A 19563-nucleotide genomic window follows, 5' to 3' on the forward strand; every position below is an offset into this window, starting at 1 on the left:
ACAACAGAATTCAAATACTGCACACTGTAGGAGTTATATAATGACTTACATCACTGCTGCTCCACTTACAGAGCTGTGTACTGAGTGCGATGGGTCATCCTCGACTAAGGGAGCAGCAGTTCATCTTAATTCAAAGTCCACAGTCTTGCTTTGCACTGCATTTTACAGTCATCAGCAACAGAATTTACAGTAGCTTGTCTATTAGCCTCATTTCAACAATGTAGTTTCTGATTTGAGTTTTTCCTTTCATTGGGCCAAAGCTGCCCAGACGGACAGATAGCAGTCTTTGAGTGTGAATACGTGTGTGAATGATGAGCCTTATGCGCTCTAATTAGGTTCCTCCTGAATGAATGGTGTGTGAATGTAGTGTCAAAGTGAGTGGTTGAAAAACGATGGAAAGGGGCCATAGAAGTACAGTCCATTTACCACTGTCAGTTAGATTGCAGGGGTCACACAACAGACACAAACTAGATTGAGACTCAAACACTCAAACACACCACAGACTGGATTTCATGTAACTTAAAAGGAGGCTATGGATTTAGGAGTCGTATAGCTGCAGCAACAAAGCTCCTACTGAAACGGACCATCCTGTACATGGGTAGTGTGAATAGTGGTGGTAGAGTGGACGGTCTGGGTCGTGTTGATGTGTTGATGGGCTGAACAGTACAAGAATGGCTCTGTCACCTGCATGTCTGAAGAAGAAGGAGAAGGTTTTTTTATACCCACTAAGGCTGGACTGCTGAGTGAGTCTGTGGCTCGGAGGCAGAGGAGGTCGTCCGTCACTGAACCCCAACTCGCTCCTGAAGCTTCAGTGTCTCCATCTTAGGTTCCTCCTGGATGAATGATGTGTCCAAATGACTTTGCAAACACAGACCATTTACTGCAGCACATTTGTGGGAGGTGTGAACATAAGTAGTAGAGACATTTGGAGATTTGTTTTTTCAAGATGGAATTGCTATTATATATATAGAAATGATCAAAGTTGTATAAATAAGTGAGCCCACTCTGCCACAGTGTAGCTGAGCACTGTAATGATAATGATTTAACAGAGATAGGAGAGCAGGGTGAGAGGGTCAGAGAATCTTTCTTTTTGCTCTTTTGAAAGTGATTCAACTGATAGGGGGGGGGGCAATACTCCTGGATGATGTATTGACAATGCGCAGCAATTTTTGGTGTGTGTGACTGTCCGACCTGCTGTAGCAGATGATGAGAGAGTGCGCTGTCAGTGATGGCTGTGTGGAAGTGAAGCAGAGGGCTTTGATTTACTCTCTGTCTTAGTCTCTTTGGTGATGTGGTCAGTATTGATGCTCCATTTGAAAGTATTAGGAGTCGGACATGCATGTAGTTATGTGTTCTCCAGAACTGCATATGGCGGTTCTGGGGGAGGGAGCTGTGCCTGAAACTTATGATGAGGTCTTGTGTTTTTGATGAGTTGAGTGGGAAGTTATTCTCAAGGTGGCCTGCTTACAGCAATGGTTATGATTCCTTTGAGGAAATACTCATTTTCCCCCCCGGCTGCAGGGGCATGTTGGTGTGTTTGTTTGACAGCGGCTGAGTCCTGGCAGGGGAATGATAGATAAAGCAAATTAAGCTGAGCTGTAATTACAAGGCCTGGGAACACAGTGTGCTGTTAGCTGTGTCTTCAAGGATAATGGTACCATCTAGACAGACCAAAGGGATATTTGCAGGTGCGTCCACACTGTACGCTGTCATACAGCTATAGCCGTCCAGCGATTCCTATCACAGTGAAGCTGAAGTGAAATTAGTGGGTTAGTCAGTTTTTGGGGGCTTGGATCTGACTGCAGTATCACAAAGCTGGATCTCTTTGGTGCCAGAGTTAGTGCCACAGCAACCATCGAGAAAAGCTCAGCAGCAATGAAGACGCAGCGTTCAGTTCATCATTCAAGTAGCATTCAAATGTTTTGATTTGCAAGAGAATAATCAGTCCATAACATTTCTCTGAGTGTCAGTCTTTCTTTCAGTCCATAACTTAAGCTTCAGTGCATAAAACATCCGTGAACCCAGTGGTTCATAGCTCGGGCTCTCTCACATTTCTGGTGTATTCCTTAGAAGCCTCTACCTCAAGCAGCATTTGAGACACATAATGTGTGTGTACCCTGTGTATCAGGGCCACCATAATGATATCGTGCAAGTTACAACAATACTCAACTGTAATTAAAGCTAGCAACATCTAGTCTGCAGTGATTCTAGGCTCACACACTTAACTAGAAGACAAGTGCCATGTATACATTTTCACGATAAGGCTGTGACAAATATCACACACATGTCTATCTGTATATCAAATGTTTAGCCATTGTATAGGCTGATGTATAGCCGTTGCCTTATCAAGTTGTCATTTGTCAAGACAAATGTTGCTCAACGAAATGCTAAAATTGTAGGTCCTTCATGCTACACACACACAGCACATAATGTCTATACCGATTGAATTGAATTGAATAAATTGAATCAGGATCAAACAGAAACTAAAAACTTTAGAGTTATTTATTTACATGTATGCATACACATGCACAGAGAGGAAATGATTCCGGAGTGAGTTTGGGTAAAAGTAACACTGTCCTAACAGCACGGCTGCGTGGCACGACGTCACACTGGAGGCTCTCTGTCACATCTGGTGTTGTCACCGTGGAACCAGAGCATGTACATACCAGCTGATCACTGGAGACGCAACCGCTGCAGTAAAAGATGGCGAGTGTTGACTCTCTTGCCACCTTTGTGCTTTTTAAACTTAAAGCACACATTTTATATTGTGATTCACTGGAAATGACATGACCCAGTCCACAGCAGAGGGTTATTATTACTGATATCAGTTCTCTGACAGTCTCAATCCAGCCAGCTGCCTCATTATTGAGGTTTTTCCGGTGAAATGAAGTGGTAGCCAATCAGCTGTTCCTTGTCCATTATGGTGCTTTCAAAGTGTAGAAATAGAAACCAGCTATATCTCCAGTGAAGAGACAGACTCTGACAGAGGTAATGGTGTTTACTGAATAGCCAAGCAGCCACACACAGGTAATCAGTCACATCTCAGTGACTCAGTGGTACAGTGGGTCGTCCCTCAATCAGAAGGTCGGGGGTTCGATCCCCAGCTCTTATGGGTCAACATGTCGAAGTGTCCTTGAGCAAGACACTGAACCCTAACTTGCTCCTGAAGCAGCTTCAGTGTGTGAATGAGTGTGAAAGAATAGTCTCCTCCAAATTAGATCCCTCCTGTATGAATGATGTGTGAATGGGTGAATGAGGATGTGATGTAAAGTGCTTTGAGTGGTTGAAATAACTACAAAGGTGCTCTACAAATACAGACCATTTACCATTTACAAGCAAGCAAACAAATCCAGGCAGGGAGCCAGCAATATCCAAAACCCAAACAGACAAACTCTGGGAGTAATGCTGGAAGGTGATGAACACATAAGGTTGAGCAAAGACAATCTGGAAAGGGAATAAAGGAGATGTTAAAGGAGAGGGCAGGAACTGAAACAAATAGAAATGTAGCATTTCAAAGTAAAACAGGACACACCACAGGTAAATGATGTTACAAGCTAGGCTTTAAGAGGCCCAACCACTAATCTGTTAAACGCAGTTTTACAGTTCAGTAGAAATGAAGGCACGTAGTGTTCAGTTAATCATCCACAGTACTGCTCACCTTTACCATTTCTCTAATTAAAAGAACGCACTACTTTGGAGTGGACCACAGTGCTTTCCTGTATGGCTGATCTGCTCCAGAGCACAACCAGACCAATCAGCTCACTGGTGAAATGGAACCATTATTCTTACAGGGTGAGTTAGTGACAAGGATCACTAATAATTTTGGCTAACACGCTGTTATCAAGCTAAAATAATCCTTTTTATTCTGGTGCAGACAAGATGGCCGATGTCCATCATGATGGCCATCTGTATGTTTATACAGTAAATTACTTTGCAACAACAGGCAGAAGTAATTCTTCTGTGTCAGAATCTACCAGTTTCCACATGTTTGGTATTTTATCCTGTGTGTTATCACTGTTGTGATGCTGAATCTACCCAAGTCCTCACATCACTGCTCCTCTGCTCCTGCACCGGCTAAAGTTGGCTGCTCCAGTCCGCATCAAGACTCATGCTTACCGACTGTGCTGCAGTTTTTTCAGTCTCTCTTCAATGATACTAAACCAAATATACAGTAAGTCTGGTAATCTTAACAAACTGCTGACAAAAGTGTGCTCTTCCCATTAAACTCTTAAACAGATATCAGCAGGCAGTTGTTATGGAACACACTGTGTAAGAGGAGCAGCAGCACTGGATAAAGGCTGTGCATTGACAGAGCAACTACCGTGGATTTTGAAGCCACAAGGTGGAGAGAAGGCTGTTCTGTTTATGTGTGTGTGTGTGTGGTTATACTGTATATATGTGTGTGTGTGTGTGTTCTGTCCTGTAATTTTCTCTCTTTAAGTCCTGTTGTTCTTCTGGACTTCTTCTGGCGATTGGCTCAGGGCTGTTGTGTTTAAACCTGATTGGCTGGATGTTTACACCTCTGAGGGAGGTTAATTGGCTCATTAACTGAGGGGGTGGGAGCCATGAGTTGACTGATTGGACTACTAATTACAAGATTGTGTTTTTGTTTCTGTGCATGTGTGTGTGTGTGGGAGAAGGGCTGTTTTACAACACTAAACATTAAGTTTAAGTTTCAGTCCATTCCTCCCCTGTAGCCCTGAATATTTTGTAAAAGTGCACTGAAAAGAACAATAAAGAGCAACTCTACCATAAATAATGATGCCAGTTAAAGGCGAGCTTAAAACAGCAGTGTGACATTTGGTGGAGGAGTCCTGACCTTCTCCACAGTGGGCTGTGGTTGGTCTGATCCAGAGACCTCAAGCCCTCAGCTGTAAGGCTCCTGCTCTGTGGGCTGACATAGATGCTAACCTGACCACACTGTCACCACACCCTGAAGAACCACCGATCCTCTTCACAAGGGTTCCTTCCCGAGGGTAACAGCGTTTACAAAGAGCTCCTAACTAAGATGTAACTATTCCTTGTGGAATACTGAAACGACCCATATCAGTGTTTTTGGATCTGATGCCTTTATTGCCAAGTCAGCTTAGTTTCTCTGTGCCTTCTAGATCTCATGCAGTTCACTGGTGATGTTGTTGCTGGGTACATGCCTGTATCTCTGAAGCGTTCAAATCCGCAAGGACATAGTAAACGGAGAATGCCACATGGTGGACAACATCGTCAAAAATAACCCACCAGTCATCATTTTCTCCTTCAATCTGTCTTGCACGGATGAGATCCTGTGTTCATAATCTAAACGGAATGAAGCTAAATAACATTTGCGAGACCAATCCTCAGATTTCATTTCAGCAACTGCAGCTAAAAACGTAATAATTAATTTTGAATAAACTGAACATGGCCACTGATTGGTGCTGTGTTCACTCATGTTTATGACGACCAGATGGAGACGCCGCTTGTCGTGTTTTCACCAGCCAACATTTTCTTGCCATCTCTCCATGTGACAAGATCCCATTTTGTGCACAATTATTCCAAACTTACACTGCTTCTTACACTGCCTGGAGGCTAGTCTTTTCTCACTTTGCTGACATGGAGTGTCTCTGTCCTGTTATGTGCACAGAGCAGCCATTAACCTACTATAAGGAGATAAAGGTAAGGAGACCGAAAGAAATGCTGGACAACTATCTCACACATGACGCATAATCCATAACTTGTTGAACAAAATGCCCGTACATGTTAAGCTTGTAAGTTAAGCAAGTTATATGAATACTATTTTAATGCAACTGTGACTGTACACTGAAAGTGTCAGATCTAATTATCACCTAATTGGACTGCTGTCAGGTTATGGAAAAGTGTTATCATCACACATCTGTCCCAAACATACGGGCTAGACGAGGCAGACTAAGCCCACCAGTAAGCTCAGGAGGCTGTTGTCACCCAAAGCTGAAGTTCGGTGACACAGAGAAGTTGGTTAGATGGGTCAAACATAGGACTGTGACCCAGGAGGCCACCATTCGTGTCCTGGTTCAAACCAGAAGTCAAAGCTGAATTAATTTTTTTGAAAGTAATGGTTTTGTTAAGGAAAAGTTGGTTTGATAATATTTTGTAATATTTGGCCAACATGTTGCGTCACCCAGACGTTTAATGTCTCGAATACATTGAACCACTGTAGATTAGCGGAGGACACACTATATCATAAAGCCTCGAGCTGACTCTGAACTGTCCACATTTTAGATGCTTGGGACCTGGACCGGTCTACAGCCGGTGACCATGGACAGCCAGGACACGGTGTTTATTAAGAAATAGTTCCAACGCATAATGCCTCCTAATACCACAAAATGTTATAGCTATATATTTCTGTTTGTGTATGGATTAAATACACCAGATACAATATGATATAATAAAATGGTAAGTGGTGAGTTTTAGAGATGTCGGTAGGTGTATTTTTGAACTCTGGACAGAGCTAGGCTAGCTCTCTCCCCTTGCTCTCAATGGCACCATGGAAGTTTCCTTTATTGTCCAACGTCACAGAACCATTTGAGGTCCCCTGCAGAACCCTTTTAGTTCAGAGGGAGTGAGAAAGATAGAAAGAGGGAACGAGAGCTAGCGAGGCACAAACAGAGAAAGGTCAATGCCATTATTTCAAAACGGGCACTGAGTCACCGTGGACAGACAGACGCTATCTGTTATTTGTGCTTTAACCATAAATGATAAAACTCTTTTGGAACAATATGTTGTATATTTGTATGTGTGTGTGTGTGTGTTTAGACAGCTGGTAAGAAGCATTTGATGTGTGTGTGTGTGTGTGTGTCTGCCCATGTGTGTATCTCCTAGTTCCTAATCCGCCTCTTCAGAGTGACAGCCCACTCAGTGGAATCAAGAAAGGGGGTGGCTGGCGGGCTGGTGCTTATTTCTACTCTAAATAATACACAGGGACTGGAGCTCCATTGGACTTTTTTAACAAGGCGTTCCTATGTTAAGGCACTGTTGGACTTGAACAGGTGCTGAGAGGACCTGAAGAAACAGCACTGGGATCTATTATGGACTGACAGACAGTGTTACAGAGCCATATGCTGGCATTATCAGAGGAGGCCTACTTAACAAAAGCAGCGAATTGAGTTTTACTCGATCTGAAATTGATCCATCTCAGTGAATATTAACTGCTGTCTGACACAAAGATTCTTCTGGTGTGCAGAGGATTTACTGTGGGAGGCTGTGGGAGACAGGAGGACCGCAACGTAGAGTGGCAGGTAAGAGGCTGAGTGCTAGAAGTGCAAACTCATAGTGGAATTGTGAAAGTCAGAATGGCTTTTTGTTCGAAGGTTTGTTTTGTATAACCACTGTGGTTAACACTTCTGTGAGCAGATAACTTTATATGTGTGTATATATATATACATATATATATATATATATATATATATATATATATATATATATATATATATATATATATATATATATATATACATACAATACATACAATACCATATTTCTACAAAAGCCCTCTTGTCTCTTGGTTTTACCATGAATACTGTTTTTTCTCCAAAGCTATGGTTGTTTGACATTTCGACAGCTTCCCTCTGTTGTCATGGCAACATCAGCTACACAGAGAGGATGCAATGAGCCAGACAGCTTGGTGAAGTGGCAACTGTGTTATGATGTCACTGCCAAGACATGGTGGATGGTGAGTTTTACCTTTTACTCTTAACTTCTTTAGAGTTCTAAATCTGTTTTAGGGATCTTGACCTCAATATTTTGATTAATGAATGTGTTTAATTTATATCACTCCATCCATCCATCCATCCATCCATCGTCTATACTGCTTAAGGTCGTGGGGGGGCAATCCTAGCTGACATCGGGTGAGAGGCGGGGTACACCCTGGACTGGTCGCCAGTCAGTCACAGGGCCAACACATAGAGACAGACAGCCATTCACACCTACATGCAATTTAGAACCATCAATTAACCTAAACTGCTCCTTGGACTGTGGGAGGAAGCCGAAGTACCCAGAGAGAACCCATGCAAATACAGGGGGAACATGCAACCTCCAGACAGATAGGCCCCAGGGTCAAACTGCAAACCGCATTTTAACATCACATTCAAACCTGGAACCTTCTTTCTGTGAGGCAACAATGCTTACCCTTGTGCCACTGTGCTGCCCTCCATATATCGATATAAGATAGATTGATATAAAATTCTGAGATGTACCTACCTAACAACAACACTGGCATGACAACCAATCAAAGAACCACTGACCCAAGCTACAAAATTTAAACCATATATTGCAATACTGTGTTTTCTTTTAAGGAAGCAAATAGTTTCCTCAGATAGTTTATTGGACTGCCAGGCCTTTATTAAAAGCAGGCTTATATTAGAGACAGAACTTCCTCTGTTTAAGAAGTCTTGTTTCCTCTTCTGGTCCTGTTTTCCCTGTTAACGTTTTGTTACTGCTTCATGCTGTTAATAGAAAGTCAACACACCTTTTCAACTTAAAAACCCATTCGCTTTTCAGTGTTTTCAGGGTTCCTTCATTTCAGGGAATTCAGGGAAAATCATTAACTAAACCCAGCTTTAGTTTTAACTAAGGATAGACACTACCATCTCACAAGCTAACTTCCCTGTTACTTTAGCTGTCTAACTAGGAGTCCTACAGCACACAGGCTACCAAGGCAGACACCTCGGTTTAAAGTTACTGCAAACTTAAACGCTGATTTCACAGAAACATTATGAAATAATATTTATCTTTACAAATACATAATATTTCTTTATATAATAAAACAGTGATTCAGATACAGGTTAATACTCAATTTTGATCAAATATACTTTTTGCCTTTGTACGGCAGTAACTTTACAGTGAGCTTACTTTATACTAACAACACCATAATATTCAACATTTCCTACAATGATTGACAATAATGTCTCCGTCAATAGTGGCTTTGCCCAATTTTCTGTTTAATCTCTCATAGTGACATACGTAGGCCTATTTCTGAGTGTGATATTACAGGGATTGTCAATCTGTTGTGCTGCCAAGGCACTGATGGGGAAGAGATTTGTTTTGAAGTTGTCTTTCACACTACAATGTTGAAGCTAACAGTAAAAAGTTTCAAATAAAAATCCAATATGTGTGCATGTGCCCATGTGTAATTATTACATGAGGCTTTCGATCAGTTATCATCATGACTGAGTCACAGTCCGTCTTCTAGTTAACCCTCCTCTCAGTATTTATCATATCACATGTTGCCGACCCAGCCTGTCTCATCTCTGTCCCGGTAATCACCTCAGCCTTCTGTCTCTTACTACGAGTTCTGTCCCTGTCCCTGCTGGATGCTGGTTCCCTGGCTTTCAGCTGCTTTGATTTCCCACCTGGCTTGGTTGACCTCTACAGCGGCCGACATTCAACAGGCTGCTGCTAACCAGGCAGAGGGGCTAGCTGCACTAGCTCCATTCTCTTTGCCCTGCAGCCCTAGACTTTTGCCTCCTAGGAAACCAGAGTGGCGTTCGCCATTAACCACTTAAATGGCAGAGCTCACCTGTGGGGAACTGCTGAGTGGGAACGCTAGACGCTTGCCTACTCCTCTTTCCAAGCATTTTGCCACGGAGCGCCGCAAAGTATTCGGTGTGGCATCCATGAGGCCTTCAGCATGGTGCAACGCCTTTCTTCTGGGTCTGGGAGACTACACCAAGGATGACTTGGTTTCCTACTATCTCCTCTCCTCTCTAGTTGCGCTGAGCAAACTGGCATCCTGGATAGATGGATGCAAGTAAGCACGGCACCAGGAGAGGCAGCAGGGGCAGGCAGATGCTGGGATGGTTCATCCTGCCACCAAACCTGCCTCAGACAAGCTGATGCTCCCCAGTCATCTCCCAACCCCAGTCCCCCGCCTGACCGCATGGGGGTGTCAGCTGAGGACAATGATTAAAGAGAAGTCTTCATTAAAGCCAAGGCAACTTCTCTACCTCCATCGACCATACAATCAATCAATCAATCGATCGATCTTTATTTATATAGCACCAATTCATAACAGCGTTATCTCAAGACGTTTTCCAGAGAGAGAGAGAGAGAGAGAGAGAGAGAGAGACTAATAGCAACTATAGTACTGACAATAGGAATGTGACTAATAATTACCATTATGGTAATATTGAAAAACATGACAATAGTTAATATATTAATAATAATAACATGAAAAGTGTTGGTGGCTGACGATCTGCAGCAGTGATTCATGAAGCCAGAGAACCACAGCAGGAGAACCAGGACCAGGATCCACAAGAACCAGAGAACCACAGCAGGAGAACCAGGACCAGGATCCACAGGAACCTGAGGGATAAGAAAAGCACAGAAAGGCTCCGGGGAAGATACCAAGTTAGTAACAGACATTAAAGAGACATGAGGCCGTCAAGTTTTTGGACTAATAAACTCAGCCATATTTCTAGATAAGAGAGCAGCTCCTTCCAAAGTGGGATGGATTCCGTCTCTTCTAATCAGACCAGGTCTTCCCCAGAAAGACTGCCAATTGTCTGTGAAGCTCACAAGTTTGCTGGGCACCACCTCGACAGCCAGCGGTTGAACGATGACATGCAGCTATACATGTCATCATGTATACCAGAGAAAACTACGGAGTCCGACATTGTTTTAGTAAAATTGTACACAGACTCCACATTAACTTTTGTGACCTCCGATTGGCGTAATCGTACCAGAATCGTACCATATCTACTTTTAGCCTTTGCCAGCAGTTTCAATGTAGAATAGCCTTTATTGTCATTGTGGTACAGTGAAATTAGGAATGTGATTCAATGTCTCCCGCTCTAGCCCCAGGAATACACTTCACTATGGTCGCTGGCGTCGTTAGCGTCACATTTCTATTCAACTATGGAGCTTCCAATTACCAGAGTCAGTTTCTCAGAGGGTGTGTCGCTGAGTGGGGAGAGGGGCACTCGTCACAGGAGGGGCCTCCAATACTTGGTAGGTTGGTAAGAGTGTGGCCTGGGTCCTGAGTTCCAGCTCAACACATCCTGGATGCCTCACTCATCAGGGAGTTCCATTGGCGCCACCCAGACCTGTCCTGGTCTTCCACATCATCAAGAAGCATGGCCCATGAGGAACCACCCTCCTGTTCCCTGAGCTGTCAGACCACACTGACAATGATGTGGAACTCTTCCCCGGATGAGATACACCCCAAAGTAGAGCAGGAGGTTGACATGGACGTTTCTGACTAGAATTGCTCGTGGCTCCCTGGCTTTCAACTGCTTTGATTCCTAACGGTCCTGTGTGTGAGCTCTCCAGCCTCCTCCAAGCCCAGACTCAGAACTGTTCTGAACTGCTTGCCAAGCGAAATAAGACTTTTCACTGGCATACTGTACACACTCCTGTAACAGACTGGGCTTAATGCAGTATTGAACTGTGCAGAGATGGCTATGCTGTGGAACTACAGCATTGTTCCTGTGAACACAGGAAGATATATTTAAGTCATTCCTGTCCTTGGGAAAGATACTGTGAGCGTGTGAATGATTAGCCCCTCCCAGTGAGCAGGTTGGCACCTTGCATCGTATGTGTGTGAATGTTGTGTAAAAGCTATTTTGAGTGGTCAGAGGATTATAAAGGCGTTGTCCATTTACTGCAAAAATAACAGAAACCTTAGAACAAAAGCATGATAACTGATCATTTTTATTCACTTTTAGTATTTGTTTGTAGAACAAATACTAGAAGTGAATTGAGGTTAGCCATAACAGCATAAGAAAAGAAACAGCAGCAGCTTTAGTTTCTTTATACAACGCCAGTCGCATACAATTCAGACAACTCAGTGGGTGGCATGTGATGTGCGGGTGGGCAGCAGGCAGTAATGATCTTTATAATGAAGGGGAAAGAGGAGGGGTCACACAGAGAGGGCAACAAGTACATCTGGAGAGGATGAGGAACTGAGACTGAGTGAGAAGCCTTTCATTAGCAGCATAAAGAGAAAAAGTAGCACTCACCCGAAAGCAATGGAAACAGATAAACACACAGACAAAACAGAGTTTCTATAAAACTGCTACATATTGTAACTCAGAAATGAAAACATTCGTGTCCGATTAACTTAATGTAACTTGTATTAAGTGGAAACAAATGAGACCATTGTGTCAGTCCATGCAGATAGAATAATTCTGGCTGATTACATTCAACCTTGAGGACTCTCTGGGAACTAGAACTATGTCACTCCAGCAAGTGAGATTATTCTTGTTTTTTTAGAAGCTTCAGTTACCCAAACCAGGGACAGACGTGAAGAATTAATTGTCCGTAAAACCAACACCCCATCCAGCCGTTTCATATTGTCTGCTTTTAAGAAGCACATTCTTACTGTAAATCTCACTTCCACAAACTTCACAAGTTACCACAGCTTTGTGATCCCACCACCTACCGGACTATGCCTGGTCGGGTACATTGACAATAAGGTGTCAGTCAATGAGAAGGCAGGGTCCACGGCATGGTGACCATAGACCCCAGTCTATTGGCTCAACAAGTCCAACCTTCTCGTTTCATGGGCCAATCCCAGCATTTTCACATTCTCTCTTTTCATAATTTCATCTGAAGAATTATCCGTTTATCTGAGATACTTATGTGTCTCAAATAGATCAGTATCTGCAAGTTCATTTTCAGGGTGAAATCAAATCAAATCAAATCTATAATCTGAAAGTAGGACTGAAGTATATGAAGTGCGGATGAAAGGCTAAATGCATGCAAAATTAGTAATGGTTCTTCAGATTCGTTGACTGTAAGTACAAATAAGAGAAGAAGAAGGTTGTAAGTATACTCCAAAGCCACACAAATGGAACTGTAGAGATACTTGTAATACTAGTGCAGATGCAGGTCCAGCTGAAAAACGTAGTTTTGAGTTTGCTTTTAAAAAGTCTTACTCTTGTGGAAGGCATCAGATCAGCAAGCTGTTTGCTTGGAGTAAAGTGGCTAAGAGCCAGTTCATCAGATTTACTTGTATGCATGTAAAGAAGGCCAGCGGCTGATGACCAGAGAGAGGTTCATGGGAGATAAACTTGTCAGAGTAGTACTGATGTGCTAGGCCACTCTTAGCTTTCAAGTCTGCCTGTAAAATCTGAACATCTGCTCTGAAACTGAGCGACCAGTATAGTTACAAACTCAAATGATGTGATCAGGTTTCCCTGTTAGAACACGAGGAGATGCATGTTTTTCAGTTGACCCTGAAGTAGGAATAATGTGTCTGACTCTGGAGTGTCGGGAGTGTCTCACACATTTCTTCAATCACCAGATGTCACAGAGGACCCGAAGATTGAATTTCTTCACTGACTTCTCACTGTCCCTCATCAATCCTCTCAACAGCTCCCATTTCTGCAGAGAGGCTCTTTTGCCAGAACATTTGTGTGGATGTGTGTGTAAAGAGCATTGCCAACATCAACCGTGTATTTTAGTTGGTGCTTTAAGTCAGCTGCCAAGGCACTGAGGTAGTGTTGAGGTAGTGTTTGCAGAGCCAGCTGTTGATGGAGGCAGTGTTCAGATCATTAAGACAAAGTAGCTCTAGACACTGTAAGAATACTCCATTATAAGTAAAAGCCCTGCATGAAAATGCTATTCAGATAAAAGTTTAATGTGCTATTGGGTGTTTTAGCCTACAGTAATAATCATCTTTAATCATAATAATTATTCATCATATTAGCAGGCGGCCTATAAACCTTTCAACCAGAAGTGGCCAAGTGATTTTCAGCTTGGTATTGAACTAAAGGAACTTTGCGTAAAGTTACACAAAGTCCCAAAAATGTTCTTTCTTTGGATGCTTTTAGATGCCAGGCCAGTGAAAAAGACATCCAAGTGCAAGTTTATCACAGATGTAGTTTTCACAGAAAAGTCTCATTAAACACTACTACTGTGGGATGCGTGGATCCAGCAGACAGAGGCTGAGCTCTGTAAACCCAGCTGATCAGTTTTAAAGCAGATAATTCCTACACCAACATCTGTCCTCTGTGTGCTTAGAGAGACACAGCTCTGTCCCACTCCTCATCCCCCCCCCCTCCTTCTGGCAGTGTGTTAGACAGAGGGTGCACCCAATGCAGAGCTCCCATCAATAGTGAAAGGCTGCCCTCTACCAGCAAGAAAGAAAGAAACACACCCTTAAAGTGTGGGGGTACGTTTGAGTCTGAGTGTAACACTGATGTTAGTCTACTGTCAAACGTTTCTCACTGCACCTGCTGAACTTAATAAGGAAATGGTCCAAACCAGACACCAGATCAGTGTGTAGCCGTAGCTGGACCTTTCTATTGTATCACATGGGCTACATCTGAAACCACTCCCCAGTTATTTTATGGTGCTATTTCAACTGAACTGAATGTGAACTCTATGTTTTAATTAGGGTCCTTGAAAATTCCCACATTGGAAAGAAAAAAGTATTCCCTTGCTTTGTGTTAGCAATCCCACAATGCAGTGTGGTCAACTCTATGCTTGTCAGTGATGACAAAATAATGATTTTTAAGTGTCCAAAATCTCTACGTACTGCTCACTACCGTGAAAGTAGAGAGGACTACATTTACAAAGAAAACTGTTGTGCACTGGTTTTCATTAGGTTTGCAGCTACAATCTGTGTTTTCAGATTTATAAATATTTATTGAGTGATTTAGTCAGACAACAACTTGTCAGGCAGTCACCTCCGGGATGCTGCAGGTGGCCTTTTCATTCCCCCCCGGCCCCTCAGACAGCTTGTGACTTCTACTTCATCTAGTCAATGCAGCCAAATACACACATCTTAAAAAACAAAGAAAGGTTTAGTTGCAGTGTGTAGTGATTTTACAGTCCATTTATGGTCAAGATTGTGTCACAGTAATTACATATTAGGTTTAATTGTGTCATTTTTGTTTGTCATGATCAGTTTTTTGTTCTGTACAAGCCTATATTCAATTCAACAACCATCCGTGTGATCGGTACTATGTTTACACCACCTTTTCAAAAGGTGGAGAATTCTTCCAACAAAGTTGACTTACTAAATCCAGCAGAATACAGACTATATCATCTCCATTATTTGTGTGATCCTCCTTTAAATGCATATGTAATGAGGAGAGAGGCGCACATTGCAGAAACGTACACAGCTAACATACAAACCGTGACTCCAGCCTGCTGTGTCTGTTTGAGCAGAATGCCTGAAAAACAGTCCCTAGTAAAGCCTTACATTACAGCTGGCATTTGAAGTGCCTTGTAGGGCTCAAACTCAGGCTGCTGACTCCATGGAATTCTAAACTGCACTGGGAATATATCAAAAATTAGTTTTCTTCTCTTCGCTTTGTGTTACTATTATTCTTATTCTCAGCACTGCAACCGCCTTTTAATTTGTGTTTGTAGGAAGAGCTTTAGGCAGTGAGTGTGTCTGGGTATGAGTGAACATGCAGGCCTCCAGGGGGAGTCACTATGCAGACTGAAGGAGGCTGAGTCAGCAACTGCTCTCTCTTACACACACACACACACACATCCTTGTTCCTCTACAGCTACTTGTGAGGAGGATCCTCTGTGACATAATGCATTCCCCAGCCCCTTACCCTGACCTTCACATAATAACTAAATCCACGACACTAAAGCTAACCTTAGACCTAATCTACACCTAATTCTAACCTTAACCTCAAAACCAAGTCTTAACCTTAAAACAGTCTTTTGAAATTGTGAGAAACTGTTGTTTAGACTCATTCAGATGTGTAATGATGAACATACTGACAGAGAATCGAGACCACACGTCCAAAGAATCACCACCATATCATGGTGGGGGGGTGGGGGGCTGTAAACCTGGGAGCTGTGTTGGATCTCCCTGGGCAAAGTGGTTAGGGGAGGGGCTAGACTAAAAGCGATTCAAAAAACCTTTGTATGAAGTGGAGCCAGAAGTTCAGTGTTCCCTCACCCTGGTTAGGGAAACCGGAGCTCCTTCCTGGAGCCAGATGTGGGAAGAGAGCTCACCGGCAAGCGTCTGGTGGCCGGGCCTGGCCAAGCCTGAAGGAATAACTTGGAGCTGCCGTCCTGTGGTACCTGCAGTCTTAGTCATGCTATTGTGTTTTACAAGAGATGTGGTGTGCCCTATTTGTGAGCTTCTCCTACTACATGGGATCTTAGAGCTGTTATTTCAAGTACATTTTAGTGTGGGAACTGTTGTTGGAAACTTACTGGGAGTAGTAGTATGTTGTCTGGACTTTGAAATGTATTGAGTATTTCAAGTATTTTGAGGTTTGGAGTATTGACTGTTTCACAGTATTCAGGCCACAAGAGTGCAGGTCACACTAACGTGTAGCGCATAGAAGTAAGGGAATATGTTTCATTATGGGCGTTAAATGCTGAATATCAATCAAACTGCAGCAGCTGGAGTTAATATCCACAGGCTAGCAAACTCCAAGTGTACTGCCAAACTCTGGTACATGAGTAAATCTGGTCATCCCTGAAGCCTCCGTCAGTCACTTTGGCATGTTCTGACACACACGCTGCAGTATGGACAGGTCATGTCGAGGGCAGTGAGTATGGATGAGAGCTGGTATCAGCAGCAGCCGAGTCGAGTACACAGGTTTATGGTAGTTTATAGTACGGAGCGGTCTGAGCAAAGAGAGCATACACCTGTAGTAAAGCCAGAGGAGGAACCCTGCATCAGTCAGTCACCAGCTGCACTTCTTAAAGCAAGATGTCTGCTTGGAAAGCTGCCCTGTCACTATAATTTCCTGTAAAGGATTATTAAAGTATCTATCTATCTATCTATCTAAGACCGACCTTGTAACACAGTACTTACTGAGTTTGGAACACTGCTTCAGGTTGTAATGCTTATATCCACTTATATGGCTGCCACTGACAGTTTGGTATCAAATAAAGGCAGAGTGGGCTGGAGAAGGCGAGCACGGGGCGGCTGTGGCTCAGTGGTAGAGTGGGTCGTCCCTCAATCAGAAGGTCGGGGGTTCGATCCCCAGCTCCTATGGGTCAACATGTCGAAGTGTCCTTGAGCAAGACACTGAACCCCAACTGGCTCCTGAAGCAGCTTCAGTGTGTGAATGAGTATGAAAGAATAGTCTCCTCCAAATTACATTTCTCCTGTATGATTGATGTGTGAATGGGTGAATGAGGATGTCATGGAAAGCGCTTTGAGTAGTTGAAATAACTAGAAAGGCGCTATACACATACAGACCATTTACCATTTACCTTGTCAGTCCGGGACTTCAGGAGTGCCACTTTATGATTACTTCCTGGAGGCTTTACGTTGATTCTTTTTTGGCCTGCACTGTATCAATGTTGATGGTTGTTACCAATAAGAAAACAGAGGACAATGTATTTAGTAACACAAGTGTTTGTGATACTAGTTTGGTTTGTGATCTGACATTAAGTATGATTTGAGTGACAGAATCAGGTTTATAATAGATTTTCACCTACAAGGAACTTGCTTTGGTATATAAGTGTAGCAATAAACACAGTAAACATAGAAATATATAGAAATTGAAAAATCCAAAAAAAGATGAAACAAGTACTGAAAGTCAAAACGTAGAATTGAAATCGACAATAAAATATGCAAAAATACTATAAATAATATTTAAGTATAAAACTAGGAAAAAGTGTAAAATATGAATCACCCATATTATCACCAACACTGTTCTATTACTGACATCAGCTAAGGTATTATCACGGCAGCCATGAAGTCCATTAATAGGCTACTTTTGAATACATAATAATGATAATTATAATAATAATAATACATTTTATTTTTAGGGCACCTTTCAAAGCTCACAAGGTCACCGCACAGAATACACACAAAACATACAATATAATAGATAAAACAGGTGTAAAACAGGTATAAAAACAAGCAATAAAATACAGTAGCAGTGCAAAATGAATCAGAGGGAGTAGGAAAGTGTGAAAAGATGGGTTTTGAGTCTGGATTTGAAGAGCAGTAAGGAGTCGGTGTTACGGAGGTCAGGGGGGAGTGAGTTCCATAACTGGGGAGCCGAGCGGCTGAATGCTCGGCCCCCCACGGTGACAAGGCGAGCAGAGGGAACGAATATTATTATTATTATTATTATTACTTTTGAATACATTTCCATTGCCACTGAGGAATTTGCCAAATATTCAAAATTTCTTTTAACTGCTGCTCTAATTAATAAATGACATACATGGTGATAAGTGAATTGTGTGGGTTCTCTAAACGAACTGGGTGCTTAGTTGCACACAACAGCAGCAGAAAAGTAAATATGTGCTATATGTGGTTTAAATCAGTCAGTCCTGTCTAAAATAAAGTAAAGCACTGGTGTCACTGCATGCGGTTAGCCATGACGTTTGCCAGCTACTTGAAAATAACCGGGGAGGCTTTATTGTCTTCCTCGGCCTTTGGTTTTTGGATTGTTGTTGAATTATGAGTCAGGCTGACCAAGTCCAAGCCCTGTGACTCTAAATGTGTTTCTCTCAAAAGGCGTTTTTGGTGACTGCAATGTTGAAGAAACTAGAAAGGGTAGCTAGATTCTTTTTCTCTTTTTCTCACAATTGTTGAACAGATAGAGTGATGGTGACGTGGTATGGTGGTAGACCAGCGACAGAAAAACATCCAGCCCTGATTCGAAGCATATTGGGCCGTGGCTTCAGATTATGTCAAAACAAGCAAACATGTGAACTGAAAGGCTTCCATGTCGCATCTGGTGATAAAGTGTGAGAAAGGGCACCTCGGCGGCTGTGAAATGTGTATATGACAAGTCAAGAATGGGGCCAATGTTCTTCACATCTAATGTGTACACAGATTCATGCCACTGACAGCTACAGCGATGCCTTGAAGTGGAAAGAGTCAATTCTCGCCAGTTTATATAGCCGACAAATCACAGTTTGCCTTAGGCTGCGTACAATCTGTACAGCATTCAAGACCAAGAACGGACATACAACAGATGTTGTGTGTACAGTACAGACCAAGAAAAATCACAGTGCATATAAATCATGACTAGGGACTGAGTGGCGCCTCTCTTTTCCACTATCATGTGGCTAATGTCCAGTCTTGTAGATACTCATTTGTAAATCTATAGTATAGTAAAAGTTCAAGTTAGAAAAAAAACTTTATTGTCATTCACGACATACACACAGTGCACATATGAACGAGATTTCGTTGCATCTGTTCTCCAACGGCATTTTCCTTTATTAAGAAATATAAAAATATAAAAAACACTGCACACATATTGCACTTCTATTTACACCTGCAGATAAATGATTGCACTCAAATCTATACATTTCTACATTTTGTGCACATCCATCCATCATACTCATGCATACAGTACACCACCCACCTCCATACATACACACACGCTTGCATACTCACATACCTTCCTATATGCATGCATACACCTACCCACATAACTGCAGACATATGTATACATGCACCTGCAGACACACGTACTCTAACAGTCATACGTGCACATATACATTCATTGGACTGTCGTGGGGCCTGAGTTCAGAAGTCTTATGGCATGGGGCCTGAAGCTGTTCTTGAACCTGGTTGTCCTGGTTCTCTGGCTGCGGTACCTCCTGCCCCGAGGCCAGCAGAGAGTCAGTCCCTGGTGTCAGTTGTGTATGTCCTCTTTGAGCCCC

Source organism: Pempheris klunzingeri, chromosome 6 (assembly GCF_042242105.1).
Source record: "Pempheris klunzingeri isolate RE-2024b chromosome 6, fPemKlu1.hap1, whole genome shotgun sequence".
Taxonomy (NCBI): domain Eukaryota; kingdom Metazoa; phylum Chordata; class Actinopteri; order Acropomatiformes; family Pempheridae; genus Pempheris; species Pempheris klunzingeri.